The 18784-nt window shown below is 40.6% G+C and overlaps 1 long non-coding RNA gene across 1 annotated transcript; it reads right to left on the bottom strand.

Moving 5' to 3' along the window:
• Positions 1-5658: 5658 nt before the first annotated feature.
• Positions 5659-8920, bottom strand: LOC133883978 (uncharacterized). Its single transcript, XR_009903041.1, has 3 exons — positions 8783-8920; positions 6806-6876; positions 5659-5755 (listed from the first exon to the last, which is right to left on the bottom strand). It is a non-coding gene; the product is annotated as an uncharacterized LOC133883978 (long non-coding RNA).
• Positions 8921-18784: the final 9864 nt, after the last annotated feature.

The following is an 18784-nucleotide window of genomic DNA, read 5'->3' as shown; positions in this document are numbered from 1 at the left end:
TATAATAGCATGGAAAGCATGCTGTTGATCATTGTTTAGCTTAGAATATAGTATGTTTGCTTCTTCTTCTAATCTATTAACATCATAAGCTAATTCTTCGTCAATTAACCTGATGTTATTATATTTGTAGAGTGGCTTGCTTCTTTTTGGTAAATTAAAAAAGTTTATACGCATTCCATTTTCAGATAACATATATTCTATGTCATCTAGGAGCATATCTTGTAATTCCTCATTAGTGATTATATGTTGCACTGGATGATAATTTAATTTCAATTGGTGTTTGTAATCATCTACCATACGTATCCAGTATTTTTTGAAAAAATCATGTTCATTTTGAATATCGCAAAAAGAAAGCATTATGATGAATAATTGGCGTAATTGCAAAGCAGATGCCCATGTTGCAGCCTCTGTAAATGTCCAATGTCATTCATCGTCATTGTTTAGTAATCCTCGTACTGTGCATGCTTCTTTAAATGTATTGTGCAATACTCCTTTATAGGTTTTTAAATCATCATAACATGTAGCTCCTTTTATAATCATAAGTAGCATACGTAAGTAGAATCGTTCATCTTCGTTTGGACTAATATAATATAAACGGCCTATTTTAAATCCATGTGTTCGTTGTTTCCAATATCTTTTTGTACTATTCTATGTCCATCTGTTTGGAAACTCATAGTAAGTTAATTCTCTAGCCTTTTCATATTTTTGGTTTGCTACAAACCATTCAGTAAACATTGTTTTCTGATTATTTGATCTTCTATCAATTTTTTGAGCTCAGCATTATTTTTGAAAGTTACATTATTCATTAAAAGCAGATGGACAGGTAAACGTTCGACGGCTGGTGAATGCCGGTGAATATCATAGCCAAGTAGTCGCCATAATGCATCTTGCTCGCATATATATCTTACATCAAGATATTCTTTTATTTCATCTATGTTACTATTATTTTTGTATATAGGTGTGTCATTACCTTTTTTAATACTCTCAAGAATAACTTTTGCTCGATCTGGACCTTTATGTACATACTTACATAAATACTTCAATATTTTACTTTTGTTACAATATTCTACGTTAATATGAGCCTGATATTTTTTTTAATAGGAACATATTGTGTGGCACAACCCATCTATTATCTAGATTATGATTATCTTGCCTTATGTAAATATTTGTATCTCGTCTTTTATACAATGTAAATCCATTGTCATCAAAGATTGTTTCGTCTCGAAATTCTTTTGGATAAAATTTAGAACATTTACCTTTCTTCATACCTGGACAGTGTGGATCTTTTTGACCGCACGGGCCATGCATCATATGTTCAGATACTAACACATATCCTAGTGGATCCAATTTAGGATCAGGTATTTCAACTGAGATATAAGTATCTATTTTTTTATTGTTATTTCCATTTTATCTTTGTTCAACCAAACTAAAATATGAACATGTGGCAACCCTCTTTTTTGAAATTCTATTGAATATAAAATAGCATTTGTATAGCCAAATACAGTACCACATTTAATATTAGTTAATAATTCTTGCAATTTTAAGTGAAAAACTCGTACTATAATATCAGATCTATCACTTGGTTGTTGTCCTTCTGTTAGCATTAGCATTATTTCGGGCCACTTTGGATTGCATGTAAATGTTACGAAGAAATCAGGAGGCCCATATACACGGCATATTGCAATACCGTCATGATAGTTTTGTAACATATATCTCCGACAACCTGTATGACTGGATGGTAAAATTATTGTCTTACCAATTTGATCACCTTGTTACTCCTTTGTCCACTGCATCAACAATACCTTGCAAATATTCTACTCTTATTTAACTTGATTTCTTGCAATATATTATAATCTATCTTCATCTTCAGATGCATGTGCATCTACTATTGCTTGTTTTGATAAACGACCGTAGCATAAATATGAATTTGGTTGGTTCTTTTTAAAATGTACATGATATTTAAAAAATTCATGCATTGTAACTCTTGTCCGTTTTGATGTAGTAGGCTTATCATTAGTATGATAATAGATACCAAGTTGATAGCCTCGTTCACCATATGGAAATAACAAAGGATACTGCAATGCCATATAAGCTGGATGTAATATAGATATATTTTGTAATTGTCCACATTGACTTTGTATTATTATATCTCGTTTATAATTTTCAATTGATAAATCACCTACAATTAGTACTGCTAAATCATCAACATTTGACATTTCATATTGTATTGGATCATTTTTATTAGCACCAATGATACGAATAGCTAGATCTATACCATTGTGTTGTTTAAGCAAGTCTTGTGCGGAATGGAATTTTTTCACAATTGGATTATATGTATCAAGCATATCTATTAAATCTTTGACTATATTTAGGTCTAAAATACTATCATCGGAGTCATCCTTCTCTAAAGCACGTATTCTATTGAAAATCTTATTTTCTGTGTCAAAAATATAAAGCGATGCAAATTTTGGTACATCATTAGGTTTTGGTAGTAAAGATCCTATATGATGATGTACTTGTCCACTGATACGAAAAACATATGGTCCTTCGCCTTTGTTTACGTGTTTTTCTATATTGGCTCCCATTGATGTAAATGCAAATAAACTATTGTATTGTCTTATTTTCTGAAGAAAATGTTTTGACTTGCTATCTCCATTGTAATTAAGCAGTCTTGTTAAATACTGTGGTGGATCCTTAAATGGAGGAATTTGTATTTTACCCTCTTTGCAACATGAGGTATATATGACATTTTTATCTCTGTTTCTTCCATGTCTAATTATCTTCAAACCAAAATATGGCTCCACAATATTTACATGTGTAATTTGCTTCTCCATAATATGAACGGTTATTGTAAGACTCTTTTAAATTCTTAATATGTTCTGGTGAATAGTAAATCATTCCTTGAGGTATTGATAAATATGCAAAAAAAAAAAATTGCATATTTAAACTACGTCTTTTAGCTTGTCTTTCTCGTATGGAATTGTTAAAATCTTCTTGAACTCCATTGCTAATTTTGAGGGAAGACCTTTTCCGTTTATGCATATTTAAAGCACATTTTTTGCTTGGTATATCACATAAATTTTCGTTTGGGAGCTCTTTACGTTTTAATGACATCTTTATATTTCTATTGATACTTATTTCTTTTTTTTATAGATAATGCGAAGAGAAAGTTAATATTTATTTTCAAATATAGACATTGCGATACAGCACAAAACGTAGAAATCAAAAGAATTTTACCTTTCATAAAGTGCCGAAACAGGTATCAAATAGTGGTCTTAGTGGTCCTTCGCACAAATATGTATTGGAGCCAACAGTTGTAACTGTAAATAAAATACTTTTGCAATTACATTTGAGTAGTAATATTTATGAGCTAATCAAAAAATGGATACAATTACTTCGTAACGATCAAAGATGAGTATCAAAGCAAATAACATAAAAATCATTCTCTAATTGTGCTAGTATTGGAATGTTAGCTACTATCTCAGGCTCTCTTGGAAGGATTGGACCAACAAATACATTTGGATTCCCATTGTTCACAGGGGGTCATATTCATCAGTCGGGATCTGATTTCCCATCTAGGTGTTGAGAATACATATACCACATTACTGTCGACTTTTTTTCTAAGAAGATCCAACTCGATAGCACTAAGCCATTCTTTAATGCCAATAAGCATTATATGCATTGCCAGCACCCAAGCACTAAGGAAAAATTAAATCTGTTTGCATCTAGTGAGATTGTATACAATGTACACTGGTCATTCAAAAGACCAGAAAAGACGAGACAAAAAACAAAGCAGGCAGTTTTCCTTTGTCAAATTAAGGGAATATGAACAGTGGAAATAAGAATGAAAAACACTAAAGTACGAGATTTTCAAATCAGGTTTCTATCTTTTTTTTTTGTTGCTTTCATTTTTATTTCTGGTGTTACAATCATCAATGAATATATCATTTGGAAATACAGAAAAAATGCATTACTATTGAATACTTCAAATTGCATAAATGACAAAAAAAAAATGGACAAATACATAATTACATAGTAAGATATTAAACTCTATAGGTATTTAGAAAAGCTGGCAAATTCAGAAATGTTGATACTTGCTTAGGCTATATTTGTCATTTGTGGAGGTCAACTTCCTACTAAAATTGAGTGTATCTATGGAGACATTGATTACTGATTGGCTTTTTTTTTATAGCAACATTTGGTGGTAACTATGACCAGCAATGGTGAAACCATATATGCTTTGCAGTAGATATATGGTTTCAAGGGCAACCTGCTCATGGGGTGGAAGTGAGGCACAATGATGTATTGACCATAGTAAATCAGATTCTTATACATGATGTTCTACTATTTGTACAGTATCAATTTCTAAACCTATTGTTGTACTACCAGCCTATATTATTTCTTGTATAAATGATGCATAATTTATATTTATATTTATCAATGATATGGGCTAATACTGCCAGGTTATATCCAATATGGAATATATATATAGCGCATCGCAAGTAAAATATACAGGAGATATATAGTGGCAGAATTTACCTTGGTTACAGATCTGTTATCCTTTGGCTTTCTGCTTATATTACTGTCTCCAAGCTATATAGTAATTGAACCTATTTTATATTAGGAAAAGCACAAAATGAGATACTGAAAATGTACAATGATTTACAAATAGTATTTATACTCAATAGAGACATGTCGGTATTTTGTTATCACTACATAATGAGAGGCTTAAAATGGATGTCTCTTCAGTATCTATATAAATTTAGATACTAGAGATAGCACGTGGACCAGAGATACTATTTGTAATAGAACTTTAAAGATCAATCTAAGGTTACAATCCTATCCAACTGTTTGGACTTAGGAAGCAACATCATTTTGTGATTTATACAAGGGAAGACCAGATTTTTTTTTTTGGGCGCAACACGTGAAACCAACATAAGGCAATAGCCTATTGAAACAGCTCTATTGAGCACTTCCTGTATCTTAACAGTTTCTGAAACCCCTTTATGTTTATCAAGTAACAATTGAACTGGCCAATACAAAATAAGATAATGTATGCATCCTGAATAAGAAATCAAATGTAGGTTGAATACTTCAAATTGCATAAATGGCGAAAAAATGGACAAATACATAATTACATAGTAAGATATTAAACGCTATAGGTATTTAGAAAAGTTGGCAAATTCAGAAATGTTGATACTTGCTTAGGCTATATTTGTCATTTGTGGAGGTCAACTTCCTACTAAAATTGAGTGTATCTATGGAGACATTGATTACTGATTGGCTTTTTTTTTTATAGCAACATTTGGTGGTAACTATGACCAGCAATGGTGAAACCATATATGCTTTGCAGTAGATATATGGTTTCAAGGGCAACCTGCTCATGGGGTGGAAGTGAGGCACAGTGATGTATTGACCATAGTAACCTCATATTCTTATACATGATGTTCTACTATTTGTACAATATCAATTTCTAAATCTATTGTTGTACTACCAGCCTATATTATTTCTGTATAAATGATGCATAATTTATATTTATATTTATCAATGATATGGGCTAATACTACCAGATTATGTCCAATATGGAATATATATATATATATATATATATATATATATATATATGTATATATATAGCGCATCGCAAGTTAAATATACAGGAAATATATAGTGGCAGAATTTACCTTGATTACAGATCTGTTATCCTTTGGCTTTCTGCTTATATTACTGTCTCCAAGCTATATAGTAATTGAACCTGTTTTATATTAGGAAAAGCACAAAATGAGATACTGAAAATGTACAATGATTTACAAATAGTATTTGTACTCAATAGAGACATGTCGGTATTTTGTTATCACTACATAATGAGAGGCTTAAAATGGATGTCTGTTTAGTATCTATATAAATTTAGATACTAGAGATAGCACGTGGACCAGAGATACTATTTGTAATAGAACTTTAAAGATCAATCTAAGGTTACAATCCTATCCAACTGTTTGGACTTAGGAAGCAACATCATTTTGTGATTTATACAAGGGAAGACCAGATTTTTTTTTTTGGGCGCAACACGTGAAACCAACATAAGGCAATAGCCTATTGAAACAGCTCTGTTGAGCACTTCCTGTATCTTAACAGTTTCTGAAACCCCTTTATGTTTATCAAGTAATAATTGAACTGGCCAATACAAAATAAGATAATGTATGCATCCTGAATAAGAAATCAAATGTAGGTTGAATACTTCAAATTGCATAAATGGCGAAAAAAATGGACAAATACATAATTACATAGTAAGATATTAAACGCTATAGGTATTTAGAAAAGCTGGCAAATTCAGAAATGTTGATACTTGCTTAGGCTATATTTGTCATTTGTGGAGGTCAACTTCCTACTAAAATTGAGTGTATCTATGGAGACATTGATTACTGATTGGCTTTTTTTTTATAGCAACATTTGGTGGTAACTATGACCAGCAATGGTGAAACCATATATGCTTTGCAGTAGATATATGGTTTCAAGGGCAACCTGCTCATGGGGTGGAAGTGAGGCACAGTGATGTATTGACCATAGTAACCTCATATTCTTATACATGATGTTCTACTATTTGTACAATATCAATTTCTAAATCTATTGTTGTACTACCAGCCTATATTATTTCTGTATAAATGATGCATAATTTATATTTATATTTATCAATGATATGGGCTAATACTACCAGATTATGTCCAATATGGAATATATATATATATATATATATATAGCGCATCGCAAGTTAAATATACAGGAAATATATAGTGGCAGAATTTACCTTGATTACAGATCTGTTATCCTTTGGCTTTCTGCTTATATTACTGTCTCCAAGCTATATAGTAATTGAACCTGTTTTATATTAGGAAAAGCGCAAAATGAGATACTGGAAATGTACAATGATTTACAAATTGCTCTGTTGAGTACTTCCTGTATCTTAACAGTTTCTGAAACCCCTTTATGTTTATCAAGTAATAATTGAACTGGCCAATACAAAATACGCTAATGTATGCATCCTGAATAAGAAATCAAATGTAGGAAGTAATTGTATTGAGTGTTTCGCTCAAAGAGTTTTGTCAAGGCTTTGGCACACTTTGACAGCAATATCCTATGTATGCTCGATTCTAGTACCTGAATCAAACAAATGTCATTGTAACTTGTGTAATAATAGTATATACTTTCGAAACATGAGAGCGAACACCATAACTTATGTTGCAGAATGCAGATATTGCTAAAGGTCGGACTTATAAAATGTACACAGACAGCGAAAAGGATACTTGCTGCTAAACATGGCATAAGGCGGGGGTTCCTTCCAAGAGTCATAGAAGGACTATGATGCGAAATATTTTAGTTTTCTGGTTACTTGAGATATTGTTCAGCATCATGCACACAACCTGGACATTGAAATTCTATTTCATTAGAATTAACCTGAAAGGGAAAGATATTGTTTAGGAAGAACACTGATTCAAGTGCTCATGAGTGGGAATATAACAACAGGACATACTCATCCAAATCGGCATGCCCCACACAATATTTTGGTTGCTACAACGAATTATCATGGAACCAAATCTGGAAGATTGAGGCCAAATGCAAATTTTTCTTGTGGCTTAGGTTGCAATACAAGCTCTTGCCAAAAGCAACAGCCATAGCCTGCAAAGTGTTTAACTGCTATCTATTTAGTAATAGGCCATTGGCATCACAATTTGATGTATTTACATGCATATACATGATTTGTTTAAACAAGCTGATGATAATTGCCCGTCATCACCATAGTATCTGTTGCGTTATATTAATTCTAGATTTGTTGTGTACAAATTAAAAGGGAACAACATGATTCATTTCAACTTCCTGAAACTCTATTTAAATGGCCATTGACTAAAATGAAATGCTGAAATGAAAACATATCCATACCAACAGCTTTATCAACTACAGCGAGAGAGAGAGAGAGAGGCAGAGAGGGCGAGAGAAAGATGGAAATGCCACGGGAAAATGGAGGTCGGCGGCGGAGAAGACAAGCTCGCTTGCGGCGGCTCGTCGGTGGCGGACCGGGACTGAGTAAGCCTCAGCCTGGCAGCGTAGGTGAAAGGAGAAGAGTGCGGACGAACAACAACAAAGGAGATGTATTTGAGTGAAAGAAAGTTTGGGATTTGATTGTGCACAACATTGAAATGGAAGACCAGAACAAATACCAACTCCTTATCCATTCCCCTCCCTCGCGCCCGCTGCTGCGCTCGTCGGAACACAGCCGGCGGTGGAGACTGGGTGGCGGCTGAGCTCCTTTTTCCCCTGCCAGCTTGATGCAGTTGCAGCTCGGCTCCTCCTCCTCCTCCTTCTCTCTCTCTCTCTCTCTCTCTCTCTCTCTCTCTCTCTCTCTCTCTCTCTCTCTCTCTCTCTCATCGGTGATGGCCACGCCGCTGTGGTCAAACTCGACCCACCCCCGCCGGCTCACCCGACACCACCGGCGCCGCCTATTTTCCCCTACCGGCTTCATTCTGTTGCGGCTCGGGCTCCACTCTCTCTCTCTCTCTCTCTCTCTCTCTCTCTCTCTCTCTCTCTCTCTCTCTCTCTCGTCGACGACGCCGACGCTGCTCTCCTATATCTCAAACCGTTTCGCCGGCGTCTAACGGAAGAGACATCGGGCTATCTACTTGCGAGGGAGCGCGCAAGGAGGATTTTTGTCTGTGCTCGAGGAGGATTTCTGTCTGTCTTCCAGATGAAAACGAATCAACAGATTAGCTACCAAATCAAGCTGCAATACCTCAAATCACTGATGAGGAAATGGATCGAGTGTAGGTGGAGCTTCAGATGCGAAGGGATTTGGACGAAGACTACCAAAGTCCTGGAGAGGAAAAGCAGTCGCAGACCATTTGGGAGAGAGAGAGAGAAGAAGCTAACTCTCAACTTTTTCATCGCGCTCTCGGGATTTGGGATTCAAATATCTATAGATTTCCTTGGAATCCTCTGGAGTTTCGTCCCACGTGTGATTCATCTAACCATGCATTCCTCTATCAAACGGTCTGCATTTTCTTGCTGATGTGGACACGCTCAGAAGCTCTGCCTGCGACCAGCTTGAGACTATGTATAGATTTGGGGCTTAATAATAGGGAAATGCTAGCAATCAGATGTCCGCTCCATTGGACACTTCAATAATCCGTTATAACATCAAAAATATTAGCTGCAACATCAAAAGTAAGTGTTTGTAACACTAAAAAATATGGATCAAAATAGCTCGTTATATGCATCCAATTTTAGGAGAAAATTCCTACCGCAACATCACTCCATATTGCACGTAACATTTTTAGATGAAACCCCATGGAATAACTCGATCTTGAGCTCGTATAGCATATCTTAAATGAAATTGACTCCTTCACTAATCTCACTAAAAAATAGCATGAAAAAGATTCTAGATCTATAAAATCGAGTTTTCCACCCCTAAATACAAGATCAGTCACCCTAAATAACTGCAACATCCAAAAGTTACTATTGTAACATCTCAAAACATATATTACAACGTCACAAAGCACTTAATGCAATATCAGTCCAACCAAATCATATATAGTAACATCTCCAATTATCTGTTGTAGCATCCTTAATCACATGCTGCAACGTCCAAAATCATCAGTTGCAACATCTCAAACACTTGAGCTATTTTACTTAATTACTATTGATTTTCAAATGTTTTACTTAAAAGCTATTTATGCAAAAGAGTCGTATTGACGTATCATTGTCAAGTCTTCATATGCATATTATTTCATCACCCTTGCTAAGTACGACAAGTGATAGCAGTGAATCATGGACTGATTAGTTGGAGCGATTGAGAGAGAAAGACACGAAAAGAACATGGGAAATACCAATATCCGTCTGACCAGTGAGGAAGAGCCGCGGGAGGAAACAAAGGGAAAAGGATAAGGATGGAGAGAGCATTTGATTTTGTTTAAGTCGTTAGGAGGTGGGGCATGGGAGCCGAGAACGTCCAATATTTTAGCGATGTTAGACACCCAGGTAGGAGCATTCCCGTTAATAATAAGGCCTTTGAGATAGAAATTTCACGCGAAATAGTCATATTCCTATATGAAACATGGTATTCTGTTTCGAACGGGCCAAACTATTTACATTAACACTTTTCTTCCTAACCACGACAAGTTTTACGTGTCTCCACCGTTGTTCTGCCACTGACTCATCCCCATTTGACAACATCAACGATTTACCCCCCATTTGATAAACCATGTCACATACAGCCCCATTTGATAAGTGGTATGAGTGGTGAGAGCGGAATGTGTTCCGCTATTGCAAGTCACTTCCACCACACTCAGTGGCATCTACACCGCGTCAACAACCTATTCTTTGTCATTGCCACATCCACTACCTAATCCGTTTTCATAATCATTGACAACATCACTTCCCCTCTCTTTCTCTAAGCTTTGGGGTCAAAAACAATCGTTGACACCGCCACCGCCCTTCCTTTTATCTAAGACTTGGGGTTGGTAACCCCTCTTCCTAACCTTAACCCTAACCCTAACCCTAAATCTAAACCTATCTTTTCAACTATACTTGTCAAGTGACTATTATTTAGGGTTTAGGGTTAGGACCGGGTGAAGTAAAACCACGCTCGGCCCGAAATCCGCTAGACTTAACCTGACCTGACCCTAAAATGCTAAACGAGCAAAAAATGGAGCCCAAACTTGCACCTGTCTGGCACCCCATTAGATTTTGGGTGCCCATCAGGTTTAGTTCTGCGACAACGGTTGTCGCGGGAGATAGCGGTGCACCACCTCGGCTGCGACGTCGATGAGATGTTCGAGATGCCCTCCTACGGTATCTGCACAGGGTCCCGCCGCCCTCACCGTTGGAGTAGTGACGCAGGTGGGGATTGGCTATCGCCACAGGCCCTCCACGACTCCACACAAGTGGCCGAGGCACCTGTTGCTCGGACCCAGTGCGATTCATGGTGGCTGAGTCGGCGGCTGCTCAGAACTTTGCAACGCACATCCTAGCGCTCAACAGGTGTGAGACCATCTCCAGCGGTGCGTACGGGGTGCGTTGAGGGGCGGCACGGATAGGGAGATTGGCGGCACTGGGCTAGTGCTGCCATCTGTCATGCTGGATTACTGTCACGTCCTAATTCCTTAATTATATCATTTAAACATAAACATATCATTAAGCATCATTATCATCATGTTTATTGTTAAGCACTTTAGATTGCTTACTATCTCAATTGGTGTTTTGATTTTTGTTAGCCATTTTGAAAATAACCAACGTTAGACTTTTCATTAGTTTAAGTCTCACTTAGAAGTTCATCGTTACACAAGTTGTTATAAAAGTTTAGCAGTAGTTATTAACCTCTCTCTCTTGCGAGTGAGACCCACCTTTAGCCAGCCCCACCCTCCTCTCTTTTCCCCTGGGCGCCCACTCCACCTCAGCTCACTCCCTCTCTCCCACCTCACTCACTCACTCTCTTGCTCTCTCTCTCTCTCTCTCTCTCTCTCTCTCTCTTAGCTAGACAGGGCAAAGGCAGCAGCCCTTCTCTTCTCCCTCAAACACTCTCTCCATTCTTTCCCCAAAATCTCATCCAAGGAGCAAGAAACGAGGTTTGCATGTCACTCTATGACATTCCCCACCTCTTTATCTCTCTATCTATCTAATTCTTACTCACATGCATGAAGGTTTAGAGGATTTGCAATCAAATTCGTCACCCTTGTTGTTCTGCAACTTTCAACAAGTTTGCTCTCCCTTCTCCAAGTGTTTTCCTTCTATTCTTCCCTAAATCGATGTCCTCAAGCCTTGGCAAAGAACCTTGGGTAAGTACACTAGGGTTTCCATGATAGAGTCGTAAATTTTAGCTCCGTTTTGGTTAAATTTGTGGACAATAATGGAAGATTATCAAAGCAATATCGTGTTCTTGAGGCATTAGAGATGGAAAGAAGGTTTGGATGAGATAGCTAGTAAATCAAGGGTGTAGAGTAAGTGTATTAGGTTTAGAACCAATGTATTAGTGACATTGCATGTTTGTGTGGTTTAGATTTCAACATACAAGTCGATTTGATCGACGAATTATCGTGAACAATTGTTCTGCAGAACTCCGGAGAGTCCGGATATCCCAGAGAAAATCCAGAAACCCGAAGAGTTGAAAGTTCCTAGAGGGGGGTGAATAGGCTTTTCTGAAAATTAAAACTAAATAGCGGATTAAAACTGCCGGATACTCCGGTGAAGGTCGGATACTCCGGTCTGGTCTCCGGTCTAGTCCGGAGTCTCCAGTCTATACAGGAAATCAAGAACAACTATGAATTAAAGCGAACAGCTAGAATCTAAAGGAGATAATAAGTGTACTAGATATCACAAAGCTAGAACAACAATAAATACTAGCAAGATGATCACTAAGGTAACTTATATGTAAATTCTCAAATCCACACGTGTCGGAGGATGAACTCCTGTCGCAGGGATCCCGAGAGACCCCTTTTTAGAGATTCGGCCGGGGGGATGATCCTGGATAAGCTTGTTTGGGAAATAAGCGGGAACGGAAATAAATGCAGTAGCTGGTGGGAGATGATCGCCCTAGTGCGAGAAAGATGGGTGCACCGGGGTTTAGACAGGTTCGGGCCGCACGGAGGCGTAACACCCTACTCCTGTGTGTGTGTTATACCTCTTCTTGAAGGGAATTCTTCAAGAATGTATCTGTTACAGGGGTGAGCTACCTACAGAGAGTTTGAGGCTCTCGTGTTTAGCTTGGCTTTTTCTTGTTTGTGATGTTCTTCGCCTTTTTATCTGGGCTTCCTTGCCTTGTTCTCCTTATTTTTTCCGTCTGTTTTCTGAGGGCTCTCTATCCTTTCCTTTTATAGGCGCGCCGACCTTGACTTATCCAGAATGGGAAAGAAGGGGCGCAAATACCAAGGTGCCACGGAGAAAGGCGTCATCATTCCGTCTTGGCGAAGTGACAGGGGCGGTGGAAAAATGCGGCGCGCATCCGACCACCCGCCACTGTGGATGCCCTCCGGCGCCATTAAGGGGGCCCACCGGGCAGCCTCAGAGGTGCCCGGTGCGCCCACCCTGTCTTGTTCTTCTGCCAGGGCAGGGTGGCAGGCGGAGCGCTTCGATTCTGGCAACGTTATCCTGAGGCATCCAGATGAAATGGGACGGGACCCGTGCATTTAATGGACCCATGCCCCCCTGCCAGTGCATGGCGGGGTCTGACACTGGGGCGTGGGCAGCTGAGAATGTCAGGATGTCAGGATGTCAGGCCGCGCGTGCCTATTAAATGCGGCATTGGGCCCTTGACTGGCTGACACCCCGACGATGGGACCCTTCGAGTCGTCGAACGATCTTGCGCGAACCTTCGGGGAACCGAGTCCTCGGACGCTGCCACGTGCAGCCCCGAGCACTCTCTCCCGAGCACTTGGATGAGACCTTCGGGGAACCGAGTCCTCGGGGGCTGCCACGTGCAGCCCCGAGCACTCTCTCCCGAGCACTTGGATGAGACCTTCGGGGAACCGAGTCCTCGGGGGCTGCCACGTGCAGCCCCGAGCACTCTCTCCCGAGTACTTGGATGAGACCTTCGGGGAACCGAGTCCTCGGGGGCTACCACGTGCAGCCCCGACACTCTCTCCCGAGCACTTGGATGAGACCTTCGGGGAACCGAGTCCTCGGGGGCTGCCACGTGCAGCCCCGAGCACTCTCTCCCGAGCACTTGGGTGAGACCTTCGGGGAACCGAGTCCTCGGGGGCTGCCACGTGCAGCCCTGAGCACTCTCTCCCGAGCACTTCTTTCCCGGTATTTGGACTCTGTGGATCATCGGGGAACCGGGGTGCTCGGGAACCTAGAGGCTACGGCCCCGAGCACCTTCCCCCGGGACTTAGTTTCTTCTTCTCCTGCAGGGTGGACCCCGCGGGATGGTGACATGTGGCAGACGGCCGGTCCGGTCTTGGGACTCAGGGACCCCTGGTTCCTAATACACCGACAACATGATTAAGTAAATTGTACAAATAAGAACACAAGGTATTATCCCGAAGTTCGGCCACCTCACAAAGAAGTGCCTACGTCTCCGTTGAGGAGCTCACAAAGAGCCAGGTCTTTTCCAACCCTATCCTCTTCTAGCGACCACCAAGATCAAGCTAGAGTTTCCTTACTCAATTTGTAGTAGATTACAAACTTTCCGTGGCACTCCACAAAGATTGGGTGCTCTACGGGTGACGCCTTGCCGTCTAGAAGCACAAAGCTTCAAGAGAAAAGATCACAGTGAATGCTCGAGGAAGAACTCAATGCTCAAGTGGCTTAACCTCACTCCAAACCCAAACTCACTAAATTTTTGCAAAACTTAGCACTAGATGTGGTTGGAGGGATTTTGAATGCTCTTGGAATGCTCAAGGAGTCTAGAGTTCACCAGCAACAGCAAGCATTTAATGCCAAAGGGTGTGAAAGTATATATAGCCCTCTCTCAAAAACTAGCCGTTACTGTTCTGTCAGACCTAACCGGAGTATCCGGTCTCAAATCCAAAAATGGCGTCAGAATGGTCACAGAAAGTGTCAGAACTAGCCGTTATAATTCTGTTAAGTTACCGGAGTATTCGGTGAACACCGGAGTCTCCGGTCCTGACAGGGCAATCAATTAGGCTAAGTCCGGAGACTTGCCGGACCCTCCGGCTTCTCCAGGTACCAGAGTATCCGGTGAACACCGGAGACTCCGGTCCTTTTATCAAAAAGAATAAATGTTAACCGAGACACCCCTGCCAGAGTCTCCCTCGGAGACTCCGGTCAAAACATTTTCTCCTACCGGAGTATCCGGTGAACACCGGAGACTCCGGTCTTTTTCAATAAAAATAAATGCTTAACCGAGGCTCTCTGGCAGAGTCTCCCTCGGAGACTCCGGCCTTAAAACTCACCAACTACCGGAGTATCCGGTGAACACCGGAGACTCCGGTCTTTTTCAACAAAAATAAAGCGGAACCGAAAACCCTCTGCCGGAGTCTATCTCGGAGACTCCGGACTCAATGAACTTTGCTAAACAACCCGGTGTCCGTGGGTCAGTGTGTCTCTCAACTTATTGGTTCTAAAGGATATCTTGAGCATTGAGACACTAATCAAGCAATCAAATGCAACCCTCTTAAAGGAGCAGCTATCCTAGACTCAATTTCAAAAACAAAAGAATTTAAATTCTATTGAGTACTCCAAGTTGCTTCTACTTTCTTTTCGAAGAGCGTCAAACGTCATATGTCTTCTCAATTTGGACTTAGACCTGTTCATGACTTAGATAAACATATTAGATCCTTAATCGTTTTGTCATCAATATTCCAAAACCCACTTAGAGGGCCTAGATGCACTTTCAAGAGTCAGAAGAATTATGTGGAGACTCCAGAAAAATTCGGAGAGTCCAAAGATTTGTCTGGAGACTCCGAACTCCTGTTACTTTCCGACGATGTTTAGATCGCAAACTTCCATTGTTTCTTTATATGTTTTGTAATTTTAGCTTGATGTTAGGATGTATCTACTATTGATATGCATCATGTAGCATATTTCATCGCATCTCTTTTATCCTCATCATTGCACGCGTTCTTCTTTAGTGAACGAAGGATCAGAGGGTGACATGATTGTAATCGAGGGTGATCCGGAGGTTGTTTCCGTTGCTTGTGAATCTAATCAACAAGGCAAATATCTAAATATTTTTACCTCATTATTTTGGATGATCTATCGCGTCAATTGATAAGTTATGCTTTATATATGTTGCATGTAAATGAGTCAACTATCAGGTCGATATGGGTAGATCCTATTTGTTGCATTGCCCTTCCTTGACACTGTTTATCGTTTGTTAACCTGGATGGTTCATGTAAAGTAATGATCTAATTTAAAATGAATGTGTCATGCTGAGCATGCTTATGTTGCGGTAGAAGTCAAATGGTGGTTCGGCTATCGTTCGCGAGCTTAGGGCTTATTATATTTCACAAAGATAATAATAATGGAGGATGATAGTGTAATATCCTGAGTTTTAGCATGTAAATCAAATTCAAAATTCACTTAAAAATATATTTTTTCTAATTATTTAGACCAATATAAAACCAAGAAATTTATATTTGTATATATACTCGCATGTATATTTTCAGATATATTATTTGGGCTAAGTATTCCAAATATCACCAAAACAGTTTCTGAATTAATCCCTACTTTAAATTGCTTCATATGCTTTGGTTTGAGATCTTTATGGTTCGTTGTGTGGAGATTTGAATTTGAATGTCTCTCAAATTCAAATCCCTTGATTCAAATCATCTTAGGAAGCTCAAGATTCAAGTTAAAATCATAATCCAAATATATTTATTTGAAATGATCCTAATCCAAAGTCAAATTAAAATTCAAATATCTCATTTGAATTTAATTCCAAAACCAATTTTCTTTCCCTTTTTCTTTTCTTCCCCGGGCCAGATTCCTCTCTCCCTCTCTGTTTTGGCACAAGCGCTAGCCCAGCTCCCTCTCCACTCTCTCCCATGCGTGCTCGGCCCAGCTCCCGCGTCGGGCCACTCCCACGCGCCCTCACCCCGTCCACGTGTCGGCCATCCATCACTCGGTCCCTCGTGCTCTCTCCTTCCTCCTCTAGTGTGACGCCACGCCATGTTGTCCCATGCCACCGTGACACCCCTCCATGCTCTCACTCTCTCTTCTCTCTCTACCCTCACAAGACGCTGCCCAAGCGCCCATGCAGCGGGAAAAGAGGTGGGTGCTGCTCCACCACCTCACCGACGTCCGCCCGATGTCACGCGTGCACCGCCTCTCTATAGCTCAATCTCCCGCTATAAATAGCGCAGGCCCGACCTCTCTTCTCCCTATTTTCCCCCATTTCACCATCATCGTCGCCATAGAGCGCCATCGCAGCTCGCCGTCGTCGATCCTCTGACCACGTGCTACTGGGGAGCCTCAAGACCTTGCCACCGTCCCTGTGCCACCGCCCGTTCGCCGAAAGCTCAACAGGAGCACCCGCGCCAATAGCCAAACAGCGTCGCTGCCGCCTCTTTGATGGATCACTAGTCGCCGCCCTGCTAGTCACCGTTCTCGGTGAGCCTCTCAGTCCCCTCATGCGTCTGCGTAGACAGCATGTCGCCGCCCCGAGTTCTTTCTTGGTTGGTTGCCGCGCGCCGCTGTGTGTTGCCTTCCGCCGCTGTGCTTTTGCTCGTCGTCGGTGTGCTGGTGCTCCATGTGTATGGCCAGCCTTCGTGGTGTGTTGCCTAGGGGCCTCAGGCCTTATTTCTTTGCAGGTTGGCACCTCCTAGTGCGAGGGAGGTGCTGCCCGTTTTACCCATGCCACTGCCCTCTCCTTTGGCCGCCGTCTGGTGCTATTCTCGCCGCTGGCCACCATCGATGAGCCCCTAGACATGTTCCCCGTAGTGCCTAGATCGATGGCATGAGCTTCCTATTGAAGAACTCCGGCGTGGGCGCGTCTCCGGCGAACTCCCCCGTGCGTGCCGCCGTGGATTCCTCGCAGCCGGCCATTTCTCCCTCCCCTTCGCGTCTCCAGAGAACTTCGGATAAGGTAAGTCCTATCTCCTTGATCATATTGAACCTATGTTTTCAAATAATCTACATGATCAACTTAAAACTGGACTTATATCACATGTGCTATGTATTACACTTTTACAAACTGTTTGTAGTAGTTAATCCAATTAAACACCTGACATGCCATAAATGTCATCCAAAACACATATCACCCTAGGATTACCTATTGTTATCTATATTAATGACAGACGACGTCTTGATATCTAGCATGCTTAGGATTAAATACGTCTCCTCGGAGACGTCGCTTTTAAAACACCTCTCCTCGAAGATAAGATTTACTGTTATCAATGATAACTCATATACCATGGATCTTATATGGTTATGAATTCCGTGATGCTTGTGAAATCCTTGATGTCATGTGGAACATGATGGGAGGTAAAAATGGGTGAAAAAGGCTTTGGCAGGGGCAGGTGGAGTAGTACTCTGGACGAGGATGCTCTTTGGGGCATGACTTACCTTTGTGGTATTCATTGCTGGAAGATACATGTCCTGGCTATTTAAGGACTAAGTCATTTCGTAGCCATATCTTAGCAACCCCCATGCAACCATGCATCCTGAATGGGTAGGACTTGACTTCTCTTTCACTGGACTGAGTTGGGCATCATACTAGGAGGCTAGGAGCAGCGAGCAATCAAGTAGCCATCTGTCCCTCTATTTGGAGGTTGCTAGTACCGGCTAGGCTTAAAAAGGGGACTAGCCTTCAATACATGAACTCTAGCACTTAGGGGTAAATCTTGTAGAAAAGCCTAGCAGGAAAGGTATTTGGAGAGTCTCGTTATGATTCGCTCCTCCATTTGCAATGGTTGGAAACTGAGCATATCGTGTGGGTAAAGCTGTACAACCTCTGTAGAGTGTAAATCTATTCAAATAGTCGTATCCACGGTCATAAAAATGTGAAGGTAGAACCTTTTTGACTAGACTCTAGTGCGTGTGTCTTGATGAGTGAGTGTGTGGACTAGATGTTCGTGTGATGAGGTTGCTGGCTAAATCCACCAGGATCTGTGTGGTACTAGAGGTACACCCGATGTGATGAAAGGTATTACAGAGTGAGGTGTAGCCCCTCCTAGAACCGAGAAAACCCCCAGGTATAGCTTGTTATCCGGTTTGAACTATTTAAACTATTTTAAAGTCAATCATAGATGATACAATTGAATGCCTGGATAAACTACTTTACGCTTAGAACTAAACCGTAAAGCCTCATCCTTGAATCACCCATTTATGAATCTATCAA

Source organism: Phragmites australis, chromosome 11 (assembly GCF_958298935.1).
Source record: "Phragmites australis chromosome 11, lpPhrAust1.1, whole genome shotgun sequence".
Lineage (NCBI taxonomy): Eukaryota > Viridiplantae > Streptophyta > Magnoliopsida > Poales > Poaceae > Phragmites > Phragmites australis.
Note: the sequence above shows the minus strand (reverse complement) of the source record. Positions and strands in the feature narration are given on the sequence as shown.